This window comes from Schistocerca serialis, chromosome 4, assembly GCF_023864345.2.
Source record: "Schistocerca serialis cubense isolate TAMUIC-IGC-003099 chromosome 4, iqSchSeri2.2, whole genome shotgun sequence".
In the NCBI taxonomy this organism is placed as follows: domain Eukaryota; kingdom Metazoa; phylum Arthropoda; class Insecta; order Orthoptera; family Acrididae; genus Schistocerca; species Schistocerca serialis.
In genome coordinates this window covers 36256135-36276016 of record NC_064641.1, presented here as the reverse complement: position 1 = coordinate 36276016, position 19882 = coordinate 36256135, and the positions used below count along the sequence as shown (strand labels likewise).

The 19882-nt window shown below is 52.6% G+C and overlaps 41 non-coding genes across 41 annotated transcripts; 32 read left to right on the top strand and 9 right to left on the bottom strand.

Moving 5' to 3' along the window:
- Window positions 1–29: 29 nt before the first annotated feature.
- Trnag-ucc (transfer RNA glycine (anticodon UCC)) lies at window positions 30–101 on the bottom strand. The gene has a single exon. It is a non-coding gene; the product is annotated as a tRNA-Gly (tRNA).
- Window positions 102–1079: 978 nt separating this feature from the next.
- Window positions 1080–1152, top strand: Trnam-cau (transfer RNA methionine (anticodon CAU)). Its single transcript has one exon. It is a non-coding gene; the product is annotated as a tRNA-Met (tRNA).
- Window positions 1153–1460: 308 nt separating this feature from the next.
- Trnae-uuc (transfer RNA glutamic acid (anticodon UUC)) lies at window positions 1461–1532 on the top strand. The gene has a single exon. It is a non-coding gene; the product is annotated as a tRNA-Glu (tRNA).
- Window positions 1533–1828: 296 nt separating this feature from the next.
- Window positions 1829–1901, top strand: Trnak-uuu (transfer RNA lysine (anticodon UUU)). Its single transcript has one exon. It is a non-coding gene; the product is annotated as a tRNA-Lys (tRNA).
- A 139-nt stretch (window positions 1902–2040) lies between these two features.
- Window positions 2041–2122, top strand: Trnas-aga (transfer RNA serine (anticodon AGA)). Its single transcript has one exon. It is a non-coding gene; the product is annotated as a tRNA-Ser (tRNA).
- A 267-nt stretch (window positions 2123–2389) lies between these two features.
- Trnag-ucc (transfer RNA glycine (anticodon UCC)) lies at window positions 2390–2461 on the bottom strand. The gene has a single exon. It is a non-coding gene; the product is annotated as a tRNA-Gly (tRNA).
- Window positions 2462–3439: 978 nt separating this feature from the next.
- Window positions 3440–3512, top strand: Trnam-cau (transfer RNA methionine (anticodon CAU)). The gene has a single exon. It is a non-coding gene; the product is annotated as a tRNA-Met (tRNA).
- A 308-nt stretch (window positions 3513–3820) lies between these two features.
- On the top strand, window positions 3821–3892 carry Trnae-uuc (transfer RNA glutamic acid (anticodon UUC)). The gene has a single exon. It is a non-coding gene; the product is annotated as a tRNA-Glu (tRNA).
- Window positions 3893–4188: 296 nt separating this feature from the next.
- On the top strand, window positions 4189–4261 carry Trnak-uuu (transfer RNA lysine (anticodon UUU)). The gene has a single exon. It is a non-coding gene; the product is annotated as a tRNA-Lys (tRNA).
- A 139-nt stretch (window positions 4262–4400) lies between these two features.
- On the top strand, window positions 4401–4482 carry Trnas-aga (transfer RNA serine (anticodon AGA)). The gene has a single exon. It is a non-coding gene; the product is annotated as a tRNA-Ser (tRNA).
- Window positions 4483–4749: 267 nt separating this feature from the next.
- On the bottom strand, window positions 4750–4821 carry Trnag-ucc (transfer RNA glycine (anticodon UCC)). Its single transcript has one exon. It is a non-coding gene; the product is annotated as a tRNA-Gly (tRNA).
- A 978-nt stretch (window positions 4822–5799) lies between these two features.
- Window positions 5800–5872, top strand: Trnam-cau (transfer RNA methionine (anticodon CAU)). Its single transcript has one exon. It is a non-coding gene; the product is annotated as a tRNA-Met (tRNA).
- A 308-nt stretch (window positions 5873–6180) lies between these two features.
- Window positions 6181–6252, top strand: Trnae-uuc (transfer RNA glutamic acid (anticodon UUC)). The gene has a single exon. It is a non-coding gene; the product is annotated as a tRNA-Glu (tRNA).
- A 296-nt stretch (window positions 6253–6548) lies between these two features.
- Trnak-uuu (transfer RNA lysine (anticodon UUU)) lies at window positions 6549–6621 on the top strand. Its single transcript has one exon. It is a non-coding gene; the product is annotated as a tRNA-Lys (tRNA).
- A 139-nt stretch (window positions 6622–6760) lies between these two features.
- On the top strand, window positions 6761–6842 carry Trnas-aga (transfer RNA serine (anticodon AGA)). Its single transcript has one exon. It is a non-coding gene; the product is annotated as a tRNA-Ser (tRNA).
- A 267-nt stretch (window positions 6843–7109) lies between these two features.
- Trnag-ucc (transfer RNA glycine (anticodon UCC)) lies at window positions 7110–7181 on the bottom strand. Its single transcript has one exon. It is a non-coding gene; the product is annotated as a tRNA-Gly (tRNA).
- Window positions 7182–8159: 978 nt separating this feature from the next.
- On the top strand, window positions 8160–8232 carry Trnam-cau (transfer RNA methionine (anticodon CAU)). The gene has a single exon. It is a non-coding gene; the product is annotated as a tRNA-Met (tRNA).
- A 308-nt stretch (window positions 8233–8540) lies between these two features.
- Window positions 8541–8612, top strand: Trnae-uuc (transfer RNA glutamic acid (anticodon UUC)). Its single transcript has one exon. It is a non-coding gene; the product is annotated as a tRNA-Glu (tRNA).
- Window positions 8613–8908: 296 nt separating this feature from the next.
- On the top strand, window positions 8909–8981 carry Trnak-uuu (transfer RNA lysine (anticodon UUU)). Its single transcript has one exon. It is a non-coding gene; the product is annotated as a tRNA-Lys (tRNA).
- Window positions 8982–9120: 139 nt separating this feature from the next.
- On the top strand, window positions 9121–9202 carry Trnas-aga (transfer RNA serine (anticodon AGA)). The gene has a single exon. It is a non-coding gene; the product is annotated as a tRNA-Ser (tRNA).
- A 267-nt stretch (window positions 9203–9469) lies between these two features.
- Window positions 9470–9541, bottom strand: Trnag-ucc (transfer RNA glycine (anticodon UCC)). Its single transcript has one exon. It is a non-coding gene; the product is annotated as a tRNA-Gly (tRNA).
- Window positions 9542–10519: 978 nt separating this feature from the next.
- Trnam-cau (transfer RNA methionine (anticodon CAU)) lies at window positions 10520–10592 on the top strand. Its single transcript has one exon. It is a non-coding gene; the product is annotated as a tRNA-Met (tRNA).
- A 308-nt stretch (window positions 10593–10900) lies between these two features.
- Trnae-uuc (transfer RNA glutamic acid (anticodon UUC)) lies at window positions 10901–10972 on the top strand. Its single transcript has one exon. It is a non-coding gene; the product is annotated as a tRNA-Glu (tRNA).
- Window positions 10973–11268: 296 nt separating this feature from the next.
- Window positions 11269–11341, top strand: Trnak-uuu (transfer RNA lysine (anticodon UUU)). The gene has a single exon. It is a non-coding gene; the product is annotated as a tRNA-Lys (tRNA).
- A 139-nt stretch (window positions 11342–11480) lies between these two features.
- Trnas-aga (transfer RNA serine (anticodon AGA)) lies at window positions 11481–11562 on the top strand. Its single transcript has one exon. It is a non-coding gene; the product is annotated as a tRNA-Ser (tRNA).
- Window positions 11563–11829: 267 nt separating this feature from the next.
- Trnag-ucc (transfer RNA glycine (anticodon UCC)) lies at window positions 11830–11901 on the bottom strand. The gene has a single exon. It is a non-coding gene; the product is annotated as a tRNA-Gly (tRNA).
- Window positions 11902–12880: 979 nt separating this feature from the next.
- On the top strand, window positions 12881–12953 carry Trnam-cau (transfer RNA methionine (anticodon CAU)). The gene has a single exon. It is a non-coding gene; the product is annotated as a tRNA-Met (tRNA).
- A 308-nt stretch (window positions 12954–13261) lies between these two features.
- Window positions 13262–13333, top strand: Trnae-uuc (transfer RNA glutamic acid (anticodon UUC)). Its single transcript has one exon. It is a non-coding gene; the product is annotated as a tRNA-Glu (tRNA).
- Window positions 13334–13629: 296 nt separating this feature from the next.
- Window positions 13630–13702, top strand: Trnak-uuu (transfer RNA lysine (anticodon UUU)). The gene has a single exon. It is a non-coding gene; the product is annotated as a tRNA-Lys (tRNA).
- Window positions 13703–13841: 139 nt separating this feature from the next.
- Window positions 13842–13923, top strand: Trnas-aga (transfer RNA serine (anticodon AGA)). The gene has a single exon. It is a non-coding gene; the product is annotated as a tRNA-Ser (tRNA).
- Window positions 13924–14190: 267 nt separating this feature from the next.
- On the bottom strand, window positions 14191–14262 carry Trnag-ucc (transfer RNA glycine (anticodon UCC)). Its single transcript has one exon. It is a non-coding gene; the product is annotated as a tRNA-Gly (tRNA).
- A 978-nt stretch (window positions 14263–15240) lies between these two features.
- Window positions 15241–15313, top strand: Trnam-cau (transfer RNA methionine (anticodon CAU)). The gene has a single exon. It is a non-coding gene; the product is annotated as a tRNA-Met (tRNA).
- Window positions 15314–15621: 308 nt separating this feature from the next.
- Window positions 15622–15693, top strand: Trnae-uuc (transfer RNA glutamic acid (anticodon UUC)). Its single transcript has one exon. It is a non-coding gene; the product is annotated as a tRNA-Glu (tRNA).
- A 296-nt stretch (window positions 15694–15989) lies between these two features.
- On the top strand, window positions 15990–16062 carry Trnak-uuu (transfer RNA lysine (anticodon UUU)). The gene has a single exon. It is a non-coding gene; the product is annotated as a tRNA-Lys (tRNA).
- A 139-nt stretch (window positions 16063–16201) lies between these two features.
- Trnas-aga (transfer RNA serine (anticodon AGA)) lies at window positions 16202–16283 on the top strand. The gene has a single exon. It is a non-coding gene; the product is annotated as a tRNA-Ser (tRNA).
- A 267-nt stretch (window positions 16284–16550) lies between these two features.
- Window positions 16551–16622, bottom strand: Trnag-ucc (transfer RNA glycine (anticodon UCC)). The gene has a single exon. It is a non-coding gene; the product is annotated as a tRNA-Gly (tRNA).
- Window positions 16623–17600: 978 nt separating this feature from the next.
- On the top strand, window positions 17601–17673 carry Trnam-cau (transfer RNA methionine (anticodon CAU)). Its single transcript has one exon. It is a non-coding gene; the product is annotated as a tRNA-Met (tRNA).
- A 308-nt stretch (window positions 17674–17981) lies between these two features.
- Trnae-uuc (transfer RNA glutamic acid (anticodon UUC)) lies at window positions 17982–18053 on the top strand. Its single transcript has one exon. It is a non-coding gene; the product is annotated as a tRNA-Glu (tRNA).
- A 296-nt stretch (window positions 18054–18349) lies between these two features.
- Window positions 18350–18422, top strand: Trnak-uuu (transfer RNA lysine (anticodon UUU)). The gene has a single exon. It is a non-coding gene; the product is annotated as a tRNA-Lys (tRNA).
- Window positions 18423–18561: 139 nt separating this feature from the next.
- On the top strand, window positions 18562–18643 carry Trnas-aga (transfer RNA serine (anticodon AGA)). The gene has a single exon. It is a non-coding gene; the product is annotated as a tRNA-Ser (tRNA).
- Window positions 18644–18910: 267 nt separating this feature from the next.
- On the bottom strand, window positions 18911–18982 carry Trnag-ucc (transfer RNA glycine (anticodon UCC)). Its single transcript has one exon. It is a non-coding gene; the product is annotated as a tRNA-Gly (tRNA).
- Between the last annotated feature and the right edge of the window lie 900 nt (window positions 18983–19882).

Genomic DNA, 19882 nt, shown 5'->3' with positions numbered 1-19882 from the left:
CATACTCATACGAAAAAACCAGCGCCACTTGCGGCGGCCGGGAATCGAACCCGGATCAACTGCTTGGAAGGCAACTATGCTCACCATTACACCACCACCGCACAGGCGCTGCTCGCAACGCCCCGCTGTGTCGGCTTCCTGCCCGCCAGCAGCGGCCCACGGTGATAGTAGCTGCAGGCGCTTTACGAGGTAGGAGGGTGCATCCACACGCATTCGGGTAGCGCCTCCACGCACGCTGCGTCTTTGGGCAAGACTAGCCGCCGCGGCCGCAAGGTTACTCACACGATAGAGATGAGCATTCGTTTTAAGGCAGTGTAGTGGAGCACTCCGCGTGTGTAGCACTTTTTTCGGTTGTATCCGACGTCGCTGGGTGGCAATCCCACTTTCCCCTGCAGAAAAGTACTCGGGAAGCACGGGCAGCTTGTCGAGCATCGGTGGTTCAATGGCATGTGCCTCAGCAGTGCAGTAGGCAGCGCGTAAGTCTCATAATCTTAAGGCTTGCCGGCACGATAGCTCAGCGTGTTCGGTCTGAGAGTTATCTGCCCTCTGTAATAAAAGACCGAGTCAACGATGAACATGAACGGGCGCCATCGGACGTCCGCCCCCAACAAATGCAACGAAAGAAATGAGAACAAAAAAAAAAAAATTGGTGAATGCTCGCTTAGCATGCGGACGGCCCGGGTTCGATTCCCGGCCGATGCATCGTTCTGCTGTTCTCGCTATAATGCTGCCGCGCCGATTCTTCGCCTGAGCTGCGTCAGCCTCAGGAATGTATAGCGGGATTCGCTGTGAGAAGAACCATACACGCAGCACGCAATAGACCGTACTTGAACGGTCGCGTGCTATTTCTGAACTCTGACGACGGCCTGGCCCAACAGGCCGCTGTGTTTAGGTGCCGCAAGGGCGATGTACTGTAACCTCGGGCAGTGCTGCGTTCCGTTGAAAAAGCTGCGGCAGCAGTTTAATCTAGCAAGTAGGGAAAGCACGTGTAGCAACACAACAGATTCTTGAGAAAGCGCAAACTGTCTATCTCTAATATGAGAGACTTACCAAGTTTCCTGTAACGTTACTTGCAACGTGCCTCGGTAGCGCAGTAGGTAGCGCGTAAGTCTCATAATCTTAAGGTCGTGAGTTCGATCCTCACCCGGGGCATTTAATTTGCTGTACATCAAGGCTGAATTAACGGCGTTGCTGTTGCTAGGGAACGAACTTAATTGTCGTTCGTTATCCACAAGGAGTCTACGCCCCAGCGTCAATATGTTTATTTCCAATTATGACAACGTACAACTTTGATCTTTCTCTTCCCTTGTTAGGAGTAAAATAATGAATAGTCAATTTCGAGCTGTGCGCCATGCCAGTCTGTAGGCGCAAATATGCTCGCAAACGGAGAACTGCACTGAGTCGAGATTCAGCACGAAATACGAGAGGAGACGGAGAAAACCTCACGCTTATCGAGCAAATCCGGTGTGGTCTAGTGGCTAGGATACCTGGCTTTCACCCAGGAGGCCCGGGTTCGATTCCCGGTACCGGAACGGAATTTTTTGCGCACACAACGCTCCACGTTTTGGCCTTCGAACTGTCGTTTGTCGCCCACCTTCCGAAGCTTCGACCGAACGTAATCGGGGAAAACAGGCACATGATGCAATTACTGTCGGCACCGGAATAAAGGGAGAAGAGGCTCTGGTCCGCTGTTGGGCTGCTACCAGCGTCAGTGGGAAGTCGGTGAAGTCGCCAGTTGCGCCAGAAGCCAGAAATTACCGTAGTACGCCTACACACGCGTTCCAGTTATTTACATTGCTTGCAGCCGCTCCATCCACAACGAGCGTGTGCCCGGATAGCTCAGTCGGTAGAGCATTAGGCTTTTAACCTAAGGGTCCAGGGTTCAAGTCCCTGTCCGGGCGAAGATTTTAACGTTTCCGTAATGGCTCGTCTCGTAGCGATGGTAACCCTGCCGTAATCAGTGCACGGAGTTCGTTTCCTGTCAACATTCTGCGCAGACCGGTTTGATTCTTCACGATTCCAGGGAAACTTCAGTTACGAGCAGTCGTGGCCGAGTGGTTAAGGCGTCTGACTAGAAATCAGATTCCCTCTGGGAGCGTAGGTTCGAGTCCTACCGACTGCGTCGGTTTTTTTCTTTAAGAACAACGAGCAGAAAATTTCGCAGATTGCCTGTCGTTTTGGTACCTCTCCACACCTCGCCTCTCTCAGCCGTTTATAGTGCCTGTCCTTTTGATAAGGGCGAATTCCAAGCGTCAGCTTTCGCGTCAGCCGAGCAAAGTCGGGACAAGTCGGGACATACTACAGGATGGTCTGCGTGGAGCTACGACGAAAAAAACCTTCATTTAACAGCACGCGGCTCACATACTCATACGAAAAAACCAGCGCCACTTGCGGCGGCCGGGAATCGAACCCGGATCAACTGCTTGGAAGGCAACTATGCTCACCATTACACCACCACCGCACAGGCGCTGCTCGCAACGCCCCGCTGTGTCGGCTTCCTGCCCGCCAGCAGCGGCCCACGGTGATAGTAGCTGCAGGCGCTTTACGAGGTAGGAGGGTGCATCCACACGCATTCGGGTAGCGCCTCCACGCACGCTGCGTCTTTGGGCAAGACTAGCCGCCGCGGCCGCAAGGTTACTCACACGATAGAGATGAGCATTCGTTTTAAGGCAGTGTAGTGGAGCACTCCGCGTGTGTAGCACTTTTTTCGGTTGTATCCGACGTCGCTGGGTGGCAATCCCACTTTCCCCTGCAGAAAAGTACTCGGGAAGCACGGGCAGCTTGTCGAGCATCGGTGGTTCAATGGCATGTGCCTCAGCAGTGCAGTAGGCAGCGCGTAAGTCTCATAATCTTAAGGCTTGCCGGCACGATAGCTCAGCGTGTTCGGTCTGAGAGTTATCTGCCCTCTGTAATAAAAGACCGAGTCAACGATGAACATGAACGGGCGCCATCGGACGTCCGCCCCCAACAAATGCAACGAAAGAAATGAGAACAAAAAAAAAAAAATTGGTGAATGCTCGCTTAGCATGCGGACGGCCCGGGTTCGATTCCCGGCCGATGCATCGTTCTGCTGTTCTCGCTATAATGCTGCCGCGCCGATTCTTCGCCTGAGCTGCGTCAGCCTCAGGAATGTATAGCGGGATTCGCTGTGAGAAGAACCATACACGCAGCACGCAATAGACCGTACTTGAACGGTCGCGTGCTATTTCTGAACTCTGACGACGGCCTGGCCCAACAGGCCGCTGTGTTTAGGTGCCGCAAGGGCGATGTACTGTAACCTCGGGCAGTGCTGCGTTCCGTTGAAAAAGCTGCGGCAGCAGTTTAATCTAGCAAGTAGGGAAAGCACGTGTAGCAACACAACAGATTCTTGAGAAAGCGCAAACTGTCTATCTCTAATATGAGAGACTTACCAAGTTTCCTGTAACGTTACTTGCAACGTGCCTCGGTAGCGCAGTAGGTAGCGCGTAAGTCTCATAATCTTAAGGTCGTGAGTTCGATCCTCACCCGGGGCATTTAATTTGCTGTACATCAAGGCTGAATTAACGGCGTTGCTGTTGCTAGGGAACGAACTTAATTGTCGTTCGTTATCCACAAGGAGTCTACGCCCCAGCGTCAATATGTTTATTTCCAATTATGACAACGTACAACTTTGATCTTTCTCTTCCCTTGTTAGGAGTAAAATAATGAATAGTCAATTTCGAGCTGTGCGCCATGCCAGTCTGTAGGCGCAAATATGCTCGCAAACGGAGAACTGCACTGAGTCGAGATTCAGCACGAAATACGAGAGGAGACGGAGAAAACCTCACGCTTATCGAGCAAATCCGGTGTGGTCTAGTGGCTAGGATACCTGGCTTTCACCCAGGAGGCCCGGGTTCGATTCCCGGTACCGGAACGGAATTTTTTGCGCACACAACGCTCCACGTTTTGGCCTTCGAACTGTCGTTTGTCGCCCACCTTCCGAAGCTTCGACCGAACGTAATCGGGGAAAACAGGCACATGATGCAATTACTGTCGGCACCGGAATAAAGGGAGAAGAGGCTCTGGTCCGCTGTTGGGCTGCTACCAGCGTCAGTGGGAAGTCGGTGAAGTCGCCAGTTGCGCCAGAAGCCAGAAATTACCGTAGTACGCCTACACACGCGTTCCAGTTATTTACATTGCTTGCAGCCGCTCCATCCACAACGAGCGTGTGCCCGGATAGCTCAGTCGGTAGAGCATTAGGCTTTTAACCTAAGGGTCCAGGGTTCAAGTCCCTGTCCGTGCGAAGATTTTAACGTTTCCGTAATGGCTCGTCTCGTAGCGATGGTAACCCTGCCGTAATCAGTGCACGGAGTTCGTTTCCTGTCAACATTCTGCGCAGACCGGTTTGATTCTTCACGATTCCAGGGAAACTTCAGTTACGAGCAGTCGTGGCCGAGTGGTTAAGGCGTCTGACTAGAAATCAGATTCCCTCTGGGAGCGTAGGTTCGAGTCCTACCGACTGCGTCGGTTTTTTTCTTTAAGAACAACGAGCAGAAAATTTCGCAGATTGCCTGTCGTTTTGGTACCTCTCCACACCTCGCCTCTCTCAGCCGTTTATAGTGCCTGTCCTTTTGATAAGGGCGAATTCCAAGCGTCAGCTTTCGCGTCAGCCGAGCAAAGTCGGGACAAGTCGGGACATACTACAGGATGGTCTGCGTGGAGCTACGACGAAAAAAACCTTCATTTAACAGCACGCGGCTCACATACTCATACGAAAAAACCAGCGCCACTTGCGGCGGCCGGGAATCGAACCCGGATCAACTGCTTGGAAGGCAACTATGCTCACCATTACACCACCACCGCACAGGCGCTGCTCGCAACGCCCCGCTGTGTCGGCTTCCTGCCCGCCAGCAGCGGCCCACGGTGATAGTAGCTGCAGGCGCTTTACGAGGTAGGAGGGTGCATCCACACGCATTCGGGTAGCGCCTCCACGCACGCTGCGTCTTTGGGCAAGACTAGCCGCCGCGGCCGCAAGGTTACTCACACGATAGAGATGAGCATTCGTTTTAAGGCAGTGTAGTGGAGCACTCCGCGTGTGTAGCACTTTTTTCGGTTGTATCCGACGTCGCTGGGTGGCAATCCCACTTTCCCCTGCAGAAAAGTACTCGGGAAGCACGGGCAGCTTGTCGAGCATCGGTGGTTCAATGGCATGTGCCTCAGCAGTGCAGTAGGCAGCGCGTAAGTCTCATAATCTTAAGGCTTGCCGGCACGATAGCTCAGCGTGTTCGGTCTGAGAGTTATCTGCCCTCTGTAATAAAAGACCGAGTCAACGATGAACATGAACGGGCGCCATCGGACGTCCGCCCCCAACAAATGCAACGAAAGAAATGAGAACAAAAAAAAAAAAATTGGTGAATGCTCGCTTAGCATGCGGACGGCCCGGGTTCGATTCCCGGCCGATGCATCGTTCTGCTGTTCTCGCTATAATGCTGCCGCGCCGATTCTTCGCCTGAGCTGCGTCAGCCTCAGGAATGTATAGCGGGATTCGCTGTGAGAAGAACCATACACGCAGCACGCAATAGACCGTACTTGAACGGTCGCGTGCTATTTCTGAACTCTGACGACGGCCTGGCCCAACAGGCCGCTGTGTTTAGGTGCCGCAAGGGCGATGTACTGTAACCTCGGGCAGTGCTGCGTTCCGTTGAAAAAGCTGCGGCAGCAGTTTAATCTAGCAAGTAGGGAAAGCACGTGTAGCAACACAACAGATTCTTGAGAAAGCGCAAACTGTCTATCTCTAATATGAGAGACTTACCAAGTTTCCTGTAACGTTACTTGCAACGTGCCTCGGTAGCGCAGTAGGTAGCGCGTAAGTCTCATAATCTTAAGGTCGTGAGTTCGATCCTCACCCGGGGCATTTAATTTGCTGTACATCAAGGCTGAATTAACGGCGTTGCTGTTGCTAGGGAACGAACTTAATTGTCGTTCGTTATCCACAAGGAGTCTACGCCCCAGCGTCAATATGTTTATTTCCAATTATGACAACGTACAACTTTGATCTTTCTCTTCCCTTGTTAGGAGTAAAATAATGAATAGTCAATTTCGAGCTGTGCGCCATGCCAGTCTGTAGGCGCAAATATGCTCGCAAACGGAGAACTGCACTGAGTCGAGATTCAGCACGAAATACGAGAGGAGACGGAGAAAACCTCACGCTTATCGAGCAAATCCGGTGTGGTCTAGTGGCTAGGATACCTGGCTTTCACCCAGGAGGCCCGGGTTCGATTCCCGGTACCGGAACGGAATTTTTTGCGCACACAACGCTCCACGTTTTGGCCTTCGAACTGTCGTTTGTCGCCCACCTTCCGAAGCTTCGACCGAACGTAATCGGGGAAAACAGGCACATGATGCAATTACTGTCGGCACCGGAATAAAGGGAGAAGAGGCTCTGGTCCGCTGTTGGGCTGCTACCAGCGTCAGTGGGAAGTCGGTGAAGTCGCCAGTTGCGCCAGAAGCCAGAAATTACCGTAGTACGCCTACACACGCGTTCCAGTTATTTACATTGCTTGCAGCCGCTCCATCCACAACGAGCGTGTGCCCGGATAGCTCAGTCGGTAGAGCATTAGGCTTTTAACCTAAGGGTCCAGGGTTCAAGTCCCTGTCCGGGCGAAGATTTTAACGTTTCCGTAATGGCTCGTCTCGTAGCGATGGTAACCCTGCCGTAATCAGTGCACGGAGTTCGTTTCCTGTCAACATTCTGCGCAGACCGGTTTGATTCTTCACGATTCCAGGGAAACTTCAGTTACGAGCAGTCGTGGCCGAGTGGTTAAGGCGTCTGACTAGAAATCAGATTCCCTCTGGGAGCGTAGGTTCGAGTCCTACCGACTGCGTCGGTTTTTTTCTTTAAGAACAACGAGCAGAAAATTTCGCAGATTGCCTGTCGTTTTGGTACCTCTCCACACCTCGCCTCTCTCAGCCGTTTATAGTGCCTGTCCTTTTGATAAGGGCGAATTCCAAGCGTCAGCTTTCGCGTCAGCCGAGCAAAGTCGGGACAAGTCGGGACATACTACAGGATGGTCTGCGTGGAGCTACGACGAAAAAAACCTTCATTTAACAGCACGCGGCTCACATACTCATACGAAAAAACCAGCGCCACTTGCGGCGGCCGGGAATCGAACCCGGATCAACTGCTTGGAAGGCAACTATGCTCACCATTACACCACCACCGCACAGGCGCTGCTCGCAACGCCCCGCTGTGTCGGCTTCCTGCCCGCCAGCAGCGGCCCACGGTGATAGTAGCTGCAGGCGCTTTACGAGGTAGGAGGGTGCATCCACACGCATTCGGGTAGCGCCTCCACGCACGCTGCGTCTTTGGGCAAGACTAGCCGCCGCGGCCGCAAGGTTACTCACACGATAGAGATGAGCATTCGTTTTAAGGCAGTGTAGTGGAGCACTCCGCGTGTGTAGCACTTTTTTCGGTTGTATCCGACGTCGCTGGGTGGCAATCCCACTTTCCCCTGCAGAAAAGTACTCGGGAAGCACGGGCAGCTTGTCGAGCATCGGTGGTTCAATGGCATGTGCCTCAGCAGTGCAGTAGGCAGCGCGTAAGTCTCATAATCTTAAGGCTTGCCGGCACGATAGCTCAGCGTGTTCGGTCTGAGAGTTATCTGCCCTCTGTAATAAAAGACCGAGTCAACGATGAACATGAACGGGCGCCATCGGACGTCCGCCCCCAACAAATGCAACGAAAGAAATGAGAACAAAAAAAAAAAAATTGGTGAATGCTCGCTTAGCATGCGGACGGCCCGGGTTCGATTCCCGGCCGATGCATCGTTCTGCTGTTCTCGCTATAATGCTGCCGCGCCGATTCTTCGCCTGAGCTGCGTCAGCCTCAGGAATGTATAGCGGGATTCGCTGTGAGAAGAACCATACACGCAGCACGCAATAGACCGTACTTGAACGGTCGCGTGCTATTTCTGAACTCTGACGACGGCCTGGCCCAACAGGCCGCTGTGTTTAGGTGCCGCAAGGGCGATGTACTGTAACCTCGGGCAGTGCTGCGTTCCGTTGAAAAAGCTGCGGCAGCAGTTTAATCTAGCAAGTAGGGAAAGCACGTGTAGCAACACAACAGATTCTTGAGAAAGCGCAAACTGTCTATCTCTAATATGAGAGACTTACCAAGTTTCCTGTAACGTTACTTGCAACGTGCCTCGGTAGCGCAGTAGGTAGCGCGTAAGTCTCATAATCTTAAGGTCGTGAGTTCGATCCTCACCCGGGGCATTTAATTTGCTGTACATCAAGGCTGAATTAACGGCGTTGCTGTTGCTAGGGAACGAACTTAATTGTCGTTCGTTATCCACAAGGAGTCTACGCCCCAGCGTCAATATGTTTATTTCCAATTATGACAACGTACAACTTTGATCTTTCTCTTCCCTTGTTAGGAGTAAAATAATGAATAGTCAATTTCGAGCTGTGCGCCATGCCAGTCTGTAGGCGCAAATATGCTCGCAAACGGAGAACTGCACTGAGTCGAGATTCAGCACGAAATACGAGAGGAGACGGAGAAAACCTCACGCTTATCGAGCAAATCCGGTGTGGTCTAGTGGCTAGGATACCTGGCTTTCACCCAGGAGGCCCGGGTTCGATTCCCGGTACCGGAACGGAATTTTTTGCGCACACAACGCTCCACGTTTTGGCCTTCGAACTGTCGTTTGTCGCCCACCTTCCGAAGCTTCGACCGAACGTAATCGGGGAAAACAGGCACATGATGCAATTACTGTCGGCACCGGAATAAAGGGAGAAGAGGCTCTGGTCCGCTGTTGGGCTGCTACCAGCGTCAGTGGGAAGTCGGTGAAGTCGCCAGTTGCGCCAGAAGCCAGAAATTACCGTAGTACGCCTACACACGCGTTCCAGTTATTTACATTGCTTGCAGCCGCTCCATCCACAACGAGCGTGTGCCCGGATAGCTCAGTCGGTAGAGCATTAGGCTTTTAACCTAAGGGTCCAGGGTTCAAGTCCCTGTCCGGGCGAAGATTTTAACGTTTCCGTAATGGCTCGTCTCGTAGCGATGGTAACCCTGCCGTAATCAGTGCACGGAGTTCGTTTCCTGTCAACATTCTGCGCAGACCGGTTTGATTCTTCACGATTCCAGGGAAACTTCAGTTACGAGCAGTCGTGGCCGAGTGGTTAAGGCGTCTGACTAGAAATCAGATTCCCTCTGGGAGCGTAGGTTCGAGTCCTACCGACTGCGTCGGTTTTTTTCTTTAAGAACAACGAGCAGAAAATTTCGCAGATTGCCTGTCGTTTTGGTACCTCTCCACACCTCGCCTCTCTCAGCCGTTTATAGTGCCTGTCCTTTTGATAAGGGCGAATTCCAAGCGTCAGCTTTCGCGTCAGCCGAGCAAAGTCGGGACAAGTCGGGACATACTACAGGATGGTCTGCGTGGAGCTACGACGAAAAAAACCTTCATTTAACAGCACGCGGCTCACATACTCATACGAAAAAACCAGCGCCACTTGCGGCGGCCGGGAATCGAACCCGGATCAACTGCTTGGAAGGCAACTATGCTCACCATTACACCACCACCGCACAGGCGCTGCTCGCAACGCCCCGCTGTGTCGGCTTCCTGCCCGCCAGCAGCGGCCCACGGTGATAGTAGCTGCAGGCGCTTTACGAGGTAGGAGGGTGCATCCACACGCATTCGGGTAGCGCCTCCACGCACGCTGCGTCTTTGGGCAAGACTAGCCGCCGCGGCCGCAAGGTTACTCACACGATAGAGATGAGCATTCGTTTTAAGGCAGTGTAGTGGAGCACTCCGCGTGTGTAGCACTTTTTTCGGTTGTATCCGACGTCGCTGGGTGGCAATCCCACTTTCCCCTGCAGAAAAGTACTCGGGAAGCACGGGCAGCTTGTCGAGCATCGGTGGTTCAATGGCATGTGCCTCAGCAGTGCAGTAGGCAGCGCGTAAGTCTCATAATCTTAAGGCTTGCCGGCACGATAGCTCAGCGTGTTCGGTCTGAGAGTTATCTGCCCTCTGTAATAAAAGACCGAGTCAACGATGAACATGAACGGGCGCCATCGGACGTCCGCCCCCAACAAATGCAACGAAAGAAATGAGAACAAAAAAAAAAAAATTGGTGAATGCTCGCTTAGCATGCGGACGGCCCGGGTTCGATTCCCGGCCGATGCATCGTTCTGCTGTTCTCGCTATAATGCTGCCGCGCCGATTCTTCGCCTGAGCTGCGTCAGCCTCAGGAATGTATAGCGGGATTCGCTGTGAGAAGAACCATACACGCAGCACGCAATAGACCGTACTTGAACGGTCGCGTGCTATTTCTGAACTCTGACGACGGCCTGGCCCAACAGGCCGCTGTGTTTAGGTGCCGCAAGGGCGATGTACTGTAACCTCGGGCAGTGCTGCGTTCCGTTGAAAAAGCTGCGGCAGCAGTTTAATCTAGCAAGTAGGGAAAGCACGTGTAGCAACACAACAGATTCTTGAGAAAGCGCAAACTGTCTATCTCTAATATGAGAGACTTACCAAGTTTCCTGTAACGTTACTTGCAACGTGCCTCGGTAGCGCAGTAGGTAGCGCGTAAGTCTCATAATCTTAAGGTCGTGAGTTCGATCCTCACCCGGGGCATTTAATTTGCTGTACATCAAGGCTGAATTAACGGCGTTGCTGTTGCTAGGGAACGAACTTAATTGTCGTTCGTTATCCACAAGGAGTCTACGCCCCAGCGTCAATATGTTTATTTCCAATTATGACAACGTACAACTTTGATCTTTCTCTTCCCTTGTTAGGAGTAAAATAATGAATAGTCAATTTCGAGCTGTGCGCCATGCCAGTCTGTAGGCGCAAATATGCTCGCAAACGGAGAACTGCACTGAGTCGAGATTCAGCACGAAATACGAGAGGAGACGGAGAAAACCTCACGCTTATCGAGCAAATCCGGTGTGGTCTAGTGGCTAGGATACCTGGCTTTCACCCAGGAGGCCCGGGTTCGATTCCCGGTACCGGAACGGAATTTTTTGCGCACACAACGCTCCACGTTTTGGCCTTCGAACTGTCGTTTGTCGCCCACCTTCCGAAGCTTCGACCGAACGTAATCGGGGAAAACAGGCACATGATGCAATTACTGTCGGCACCGGAATAAAGGGAGAAGAGGCTCTGGTCCGCTGTTGGGCTGCTACCAGCGTCAGTGGGAAGTCGGTGAAGTCGCCAGTTGCGCCAGAAGCCAGAAATTACCGTAGTACGCCTACACACGCGTTCCAGTTATTTACATTGCTTGCAGCCGCTCCATCCACAACGAGCGTGTGCCCGGATAGCTCAGTCGGTAGAGCATTAGGCTTTTAACCTAAGGGTCCAGGGTTCAAGTCCCTGTCCGGGCGAAGATTTTAACGTTTCCGTAATGGCTCGTCTCGTAGCGATGGTAACCCTGCCGTAATCAGTGCACGGAGTTCGTTTCCTGTCAACATTCTGCGCAGACCGGTTTGATTCTTCACGATTCCAGGGAAACTTCAGTTACGAGCAGTCGTGGCCGAGTGGTTAAGGCGTCTGACTAGAAATCAGATTCCCTCTGGGAGCGTAGGTTCGAGTCCTACCGACTGCGTCGGTTTTTTTCTTTAAGAACAACGAGCAGAAAATTTCGCAGATTGCCTGTCGTTTTGGTACCTCTCCACACCTCGCCTCTCTCAGCCGTTTATAGTGCCTGTCCTTTTGATAAGGGCGAATTCCAAGCGTCAGCTTTCGCGTCAGCCGAGCAAAGTCGGGACAAGTCGGGACATACTACAGGATGGTCTGCGTGGAGCTACGACGAAAAAAACCTTCATTTAACAGCACGCGGCTCACATACTCATACGAAAAAACCAGCGCCACTTGCGGCGGCCGGGAATCGAACCCGGATCAACTGCTTGGAAGGCAACTATGCTCACCATTACACCACCACCGCACAGGCGCTGCTCGCAACGCCCCGCTGTGTCGGCTTCCTGCCCGCCAGCAGCTGCCCACGGTGATAGTAGCTGCAGGCGCTTTACGAGGTAGGAGGGTGCATCCACACGCATTCGGGTAGCGCCTCCACGCACGCTGCGTCTTTGGGCAAGACTAGCCGCCGCGGCCGCAAGGTTACTCACACGATAGAGATGAGCATTCGTTTTAAGGCAGTGTAGTGGAGCACTCCGCGTGTGTAGCACTTTTTTCGGTTGTATCCGACGTCGCTGGGTGGCAATCCCACTTTCCCCTGCAGAAAAGTACTCGGGAAGCACGGGCAGCTTGTCGAGCATCGGTGGTTCAATGGCATGTGCCTCAGCAGTGCAGTAGGCAGCGCGTAAGTCTCATAATCTTAAGGCTTGCCGGCACGATAGCTCAGCGTGTTCGGTCTGAGAGTTATCTGCCCTCTGTAATAAAAGACCGAGTCAACGATGAACATGAACGGGCGCCATCGGACGTCCGCCCCCAACAAATGCAACGAAAGAAATGAGAACAAAAAAAAAAAAAATTGGTGAATGCTCGCTTAGCATGCGGACGGCCCGGGTTCGATTCCCGGCCGATGCATCGTTCTGCTGTTCTCGCTATAATGCTGCCGCGCCGATTCTTCGCCTGAGCTGCGTCAGCCTCAGGAATGTATAGCGGGATTCGCTGTGAGAAGAACCATACACGCAGCACGCAATAGACCGTACTTGAACGGTCGCGTGCTATTTCTGAACTCTGACGACGGCCTGGCCCAACAGGCCGCTGTGTTTAGGTGCCGCAAGGGCGATGTACTGTAACCTCGGGCAGTGCTGCGTTCCGTTGAAAAAGCTGCGGCAGCAGTTTAATCTAGCAAGTAGGGAAAGCACGTGTAGCAACACAACAGATTCTTGAGAAAGCGCAAACTGTCTATCTCTAATATGAGAGACTTACCAAGTTTCCTGTAACGTTACTTGCAACGTGCCTCGGTAGCGCAGTAGGTAGCGCGTAAGTCTCATAATCTTAAGGTCGTGAGTTCGATCCTCACCCGGGGCATTTAATTTGCTGTACATCAAGGCTGAATTAACGGCGTTGCTGTTGCTAGGGAACGAACTTAATTGTCGTTCGTTATCCACAAGGAGTCTACGCCCCAGCGTCAATATGTTTATTTCCAATTATGACAACGTACAACTTTGATCTTTCTCTTCCCTTGTTAGGAGTAAAATAATGAATAGTCAATTTCGAGCTGTGCGCCATGCCAGTCTGTAGGCGCAAATATGCTCGCAAACGGAGAACTGCACTGAGTCGAGATTCAGCACGAAATACGAGAGGAGACGGAGAAAACCTCACGCTTATCGAGCAAATCCGGTGTGGTCTAGTGGCTAGGATACCTGGCTTTCACCCAGGAGGCACGGGTTCGATTCCCGGTACCGGAACGGAATTTTTTGCGCACACAACGCTCCACGTTTTGGCCTTCGAACTGTCGTTTGTCGCCCACCTTCCGAAGCTTCGACCGAACGTAATCGGGGAAAACAGGCACATGATGCAATTACTGTCGGCACCGGAATAAAGGGAGAAGAGGCTCTGGTCCGCTGTTGGGCTGCTACCAGCGTCAGTGGGAAGTCGGTGAAGTCGCCAGTTGCGCCAGAAGCCAGAAATTACCGTAGTACGCCTACACACGCGTTCCAGTTATTTACATTGCTTGCAGCCGCTCCATCCACAACGAGCGTGTGCCCGGATAGCTCAGTCGGTAGAGCATTAGGCTTTTAACCTAAGGGTCCAGGGTTCAAGTCCCTGTCCGGGCGAAGATTTTAACGTTTCCGTAATGGCTCGTCTCGTAGCGATGGTAACCCTGCCGTAATCAGTGCACGGAGTTCGTTTCCTGTCAACATTCTGCGCAGACCGGTTTGATTCTTCACGATTCCAGGGAAACTTCAGTTACGAGCAGTCGTGGCCGAGTGGTTAAGGCGTCTGACTAGAAATCAGATTCCCTCTGGGAGCGTAGGTTCGAGTCCTACCGACTGCGTCGGTTTTTTTCTTTAAGAACAACGAGCAGAAAATTTCGCAGATTGCCTGTCGTTTTGGTACCTCTCCACACCTCGCCTCTCTCAGCCGTTTATAGTGCCTGTCCTTTTGATAAGGGCGAATTCCAAGCGTCAGCTTTCGCGTCAGCCGAGCAAAGTCGGGACAAGTCGGGACATACTACAGGATGGTCTGCGTGGAGCTACGACGAAAAAAACCTTCATTTAACAGCACGCGGCTCACATACTCATACGAAAAAACCAGCGCCACTTGCGGCGGCCGGGAATCGAACCCGGATCAACTGCTTGGAAGGCAACTATGCTCACCATTACACCACCACCGCACAGGCGCTGCTCGCAACGCCCCGCTGTGTCGGCTTCCTGCCCGCCAGCAGCGGCCCACGGTGATAGTAGCTGCAGGCGCTTTACGAGGTAGGAGGGTGCATCCACACGCATTCGGGTAGCGCCTCCACGCACGCTGCGTCTTTGGGCAAGACTAGCCGCCGCGGCCGCAAGGTTACTCACACGATAGAGATGAGCATTCGTTTTAAGGCAGTGTAGTGGAGCACTCCGCGTGTGTAGCACTTTTTTCGGTTGTATCCGACGTCGCTGGGTGGCAATCCCACTTTCCCCTGCAGAAAAGTACTCGGGAAGCACGGGCAGCTTGTCGAGCATCGGTGGTTCAATGGCATGTGCCTCAGCAGTGCAGTAGGCAGCGCGTAAGTCTCATAATCTTAAGGCTTGCCGGCACGATAGCTCAGCGTGTTCGGTCTGAGAGTTATCTGCCCTCTGTAATAAAAGACCGAGTCAACGATGAACATGAACGGGCGCCATCGGACGTCCGCCCCCAACAAATGCAACGAAAGAAATGAGAACAAAAAAAAAAAAATTGGTGAATGCTCGCTTAGCATGCGTACGGCCCGGGTTCGATTCCCGGCCGATGCATCGTTCTGCTGTTCTCGCTATAATGCTGCCGCGCCGATTCTTCGCCTGAGCTGCGTCAGCCTCAGGAATGTATAGCGGGATTCGCTGTGAGAAGAACCATACACGCAGCACGCAATAGACCGTACTTGAACGGTCGCGTGCTATTTCTGAACTCTGACGACGGCCTGGCCCAACAGGCCGCTGTGTTTAGGTGCCGCAAGGGCGATGTACTGTAACCTCGGGCAGTGCTGCGTTCCGTTGAAAAAGCTGCGGCAGCAGTTTAATCTAGCAAGTAGGGAAAGCACGTGTAGCAACACAACAGATTCTTGAGAAAGCGCAAACTGTCTATCTCTAATATGAGAGACTTACCAAGTTTCCTGTAACGTTACTTGCAACGTGCCTCGGTAGCGCAGTAGGTAGCGCGTAAGTCTCATAATCTTAAGGTCGTGAGTTCGATCCTCACCCGGGGCATTTAATTTGCTGTACATCAAGGCTGAATTAACGGCGTTGCTGTTGCTAGGGAACGAACTTAATTGTCGTTCGTTATCCACAAGGAGTCTACGCCCCAGCGTCAATATGTTTATTTCCAATTATGACAACGTACAACTTTGATCTTTCTCTTCCCTTGTTAGGAGTAAAATAATGAATAGTCAATTTCGAGCTGTGCGCCATGCCAGTCTGTAGGCGCAAATATGCTCGCAAACGGAGAACTGCACTGAGTCGAGATTCAGCACGAAATACGAGAGGAGACGGAGAAAACCTCACGCTTATCGAGCAAATCCGGTGTGGTCTAGTGGCTAGGATACCTGGCTTTCACCCAGGAGGCCCGGGTTCGATTCCCGGTACCGGAACGGAATTTTTTGCGCACACAACGCTCCACGTTTTGGCCTTCGAACTGTCGTTTGTCGCCCACCTTCCGAAGCTTCGACCGAACGTAATCGGGGAAAACAGGCACATGATGCAATTACTGTCGGCACCGGAATAAAGGGAGAAGAGGCTCTGGTCCGCTGTTGGGCTGCTACCAGCGTCAGTGGGAAGTCGGTGAAGTCGCCAGTTGCGCCAGAAGCCAGAAATTACCGTAGTACGCCTACACACGCGTTCCAGTTATTTACATTGCTTGCAGCCGCTCCATCCACAACGAGCGTGTGCCCGGATAGCTCAGTCGGTAGAGCATTAGGCTTTTAACCTAAGGGTCCAGGGTTCAAGTCCCTGTCCGGGCGAAGATTTTAACGTTTCCGTAATGGCTCGTCTCGTAGCGATGGTAACCCTGCCGTAATCAGTGCACGGAGTTCGTTTCCTGTCAACATTCTGCGCAGACCGGTTTGATTCTTCACGATTCCAGGGAAACTTCAGTTACGAGCAGTCGTGGCCGAGTGGTTAAGGCGTCTGACTAGAAATCAGATTCCCTCTGGGAGCGTAGGTTCGAGTCCTACCGACTGCGTCGGTTTTTTTCTTTAAGAACAACGAGCAGAAAATTTCGCAGATTGCCTGTCGTTTTGGTACCTCTCCACACCTCGCCTCTCTCAGCCGTTTATAGTGCCTGTCCTTTTGATAAGGGCGAATTCCAAGCGTCAGCTTTCGCGTCAGCCGAGCAAAGTCGGGACAAGTCGGGACATACTACAGGATGGTCTGCGTGGAGCTACGACGAAAAAAACCTTCATTTAACAGCACGCGGCTCACATACTCATACGAAAAAACCAGCGCCACTTGCGGCGGCCGGGAATCGAACCCGGATCAACTGCTTGGAAGGCAACTATGCTCACCATTACACCACCACCGCACAGGCGCTGCTCGCAACGCCCCGCTGTGTCGGCTTCCTGCCCGCCAGCAGCGGCCCACGGTGATAGTAGCTGCAGGCGCTTTACGAGGTAGGAGGGTGCATCCACACGCATTCGGGTAGCGCCTCCACGCACGCTGCGTCTTTGGGCAAGACTAGCCGCCGCGGCCGCAAGGTTACTCACACGATAGAGATGAGCATTCGTTTTAAGGCAGTGTAGTGGAGCACTCCGCGTGTGTAGCACTTTTTTCGGTTGTATCCGACGTCGCTGGGTGGCAATCCCACTTTCCCCTGCAGAAAAGTACTCGGGAAGCACGGGCAGCTTGTCGAGCATCGGTGGTTCAATGGCATGTGCCTCAGCAGTGCAGTAGGCAGCGCGTAAGTCTCATAATCTTAAGGCTTGCCGGCACGATAGCTCAGCGTGTTCGGTCTGAGAGTTATCTGCCCTCTGTAATAAAAGACCGAGTCAACGATGAACATGAACGGGCGCCATCGGACGTCCGCCCCCAACAAATGCAACGAAAGAAATGAGAACAAAAAAAAAAAAATTGGTGAATGCTCGCTTAGCATGCGTACGGCCCGGGTTCGATTCCCGGCCGATGCATCGTTCTGCTGTTCTCGCTATAATGCTGCCGCGCCGATTCTTCGCCTGAGCTGCGTCAGCCTCAGGAATGTATAGCGGGATTCGCTGTGAGAAGAACCATACACGCAGCACGCAATAGACCGTACTTGAACGGTCGCGTGCTATTTCTGAACTCTGACGACGGCCTGGCCCAACAGGCCGCTGTGTTTAGGTGCCGCAAGGGCGATGTACTGTAACCTCGGGCAGTGCTGCGTTCCGTTGAAAAAGCTGCGGCAGCAGTTTAATCTAGCAAGTAGGGAAAGCACGTGTAGCAACACAACAGATTCTTGAGAAAGCGCAAACTGTCTATCTCTAATATGAGAGACTTACCAAGTTTCCTGTAACGTTACTTGCAACGTGCCTCGGTAGCGCAGTAGGTAGCGCGTAAGTCTCATAATCTTAAGGTCGTGAGTTCGATCCTCACCCGGGGCATTTAATTTGCTGTACATCAAGGCTGAATTAACGGCGTTGCTGTTGCTAGGGAACGAACTTAATTGTCGTTCGTTATCCACAAGGAGTCTACGCCCCAGCGTCAATATGTTTATTTCCAATTATGACAACGTACAACTTTGATCTTTCTCTTCCCTTGTTAGGAGTAAAATAATGAATAGTCAATTTCGAGCTGTGCGCCATGCCAGTCTGTAGGCGCAAATATGCTCGCAAACGGAGAACTGCACTGAGTCGAGATTCAGCACGAAATACGAGAGGAGACGGAGAAAACCTCACGCTTATCGAGCAAATCCGGTGTGGTCTAGTGGCTAGGATACCTGGCTTTCACCCAGGAGGCCCGGGTTCGATTCCCGGTACCGGAACGGAATTTTTTGCGCACACAACGCTCCACGTTTTGGCCTTCGAACTGTCGTTTGTCGCCCACCTTCCGAAGCTTCGACCGAACGTAATCGGGGAAAACAGGCACATGATGCAATTACTGTCGGCACCGGAATAAAGGGAGAAGAGGCTCTGGTCCGCTGTTGGGCTGCTACCAGCGTCAGTGGGAAGTCGGTGAAGTCGCCAGTTGCGCCAGAAGCCAGAAATTACCGTAGTACGCCTACACACGCGTTCCAGTTATTTACATTGCTTGCAGCCGCTCCATCCACAACGAGCGTGTGCCCGGATAGCTCAGTCGGTAGAGCATTAGGCTTTTAACCTAAGGGTCCAGGGTTCAAGTCCCTGTCCGGGCGAAGATTTTAACGTTTCCGTAATGGCTCGTCTCGTAGCGATGGTAACCCTGCCGTAATCAGTGCACGGAGTTCGTTTCCTGTCAACATTCTGCGCAGACCGGTTTGATTCTTCACGATTCCAGGGAAACTTCAGTTACGAGCAGTCGTGGCCGAGTGGTTAAGGCGTCTGACTAGAAATCAGATTCCCTCTGGGAGCGTAGGTTCGAGTCCTACCGACTGCGTCGGTTTTTTTCTTTAAGAACAACGAGCAGAAAATTTCGCAGATTGCCTGTCGTTTTGGTACCTCTCCACACCTCGCCTCTCTCAGCCGTTTATAGTGCCTGTCCTTTTGATAAGGGCGAATTCCAAGCGTCAGCTTTCGCGTCAGCCGAGCAAAGTCGGGACAAGTCGGGACATACTACAGGATGGTCTGCGTGGAGCTACGACGAAAAAAACCTTCATTTAACAGCACGCGGCTCACATACTCATACGAAAAAACCAGCGCCACTTGCGGCGGCCGGGAATCGAACCCGGATCAACTGCTTGGAAGGCAACTATGCTCACCATTACACCACCACCGCACAGGCGCTGCTCGCAACGCCCCGCTGTGTCGGCTTCCTGCCCGCCAGCAGCGGCCCACGGTGATAGTAGCTGCAGGCGCTTTACGAGGTAGGAGGGTGCATCCACACGCATTCGGGTAGCGCCTCCACGCACGCTGCGTCTTTGGGCAAGACTAGCCGCCGCGGCCGCAAGGTTACTCACACGATAGAGATGAGCATTCGTTTTAAGGCAGTGTAGTGGAGCACTCCGCGTGTGTAGCACTTTTTTCGGTTGTATCCGACGTCGCTGGGTGGCAATCCCACTTTCCCCTGCAGAAAAGTACTCGGGAAGCACGGGCAGCTTGTCGAGCATCGGTGGTTCAATGGCATGTGCCTCAGCAGTGCAGTAGGCAGCGCGTAAGTCTCATAATCTTAAGGCTTGCCGGCACGATAGCTCAGCGTGTTCGGTCTGAGAGTTATCTGCCCTCTGTAATAAAAGACCGAGTCAACGATGAACATGAACGGGCGCCATCGGACGTCCGCCCCCAACAAATGCAACGAAAGAAATGAGAACAAAAAAAAAAAAAATTGGTGAATGCTCGCTTAGCATGCGGACGGCCCGGGTTCGATTCCCGGCCGATGCATCGTTCTGCTGTTCTCGCTATAATGCTGCCGCGCCGATTCTTCGCCTGAGCTGCGTCAGCCTCAGGAATGTATAGCGGGATTCGCTGTGAGAAGAACCATACACGCAGCACGCAATAGACCGTACTTGAACGGTCGCGTGCTATTTCTGAACTCTGACGACGGCCTGGCCCAACAGGCCGCTGTGTTTAGGTGCCGCAAGGGCGATGTACTGTAACCTCGGGCAGTGCTGCGTTCCGTTGAAAAAGCTGCGGCAGCAGTTTAATCTAGCAAGTAGGGAAAGCACGTGTAGCAACACAA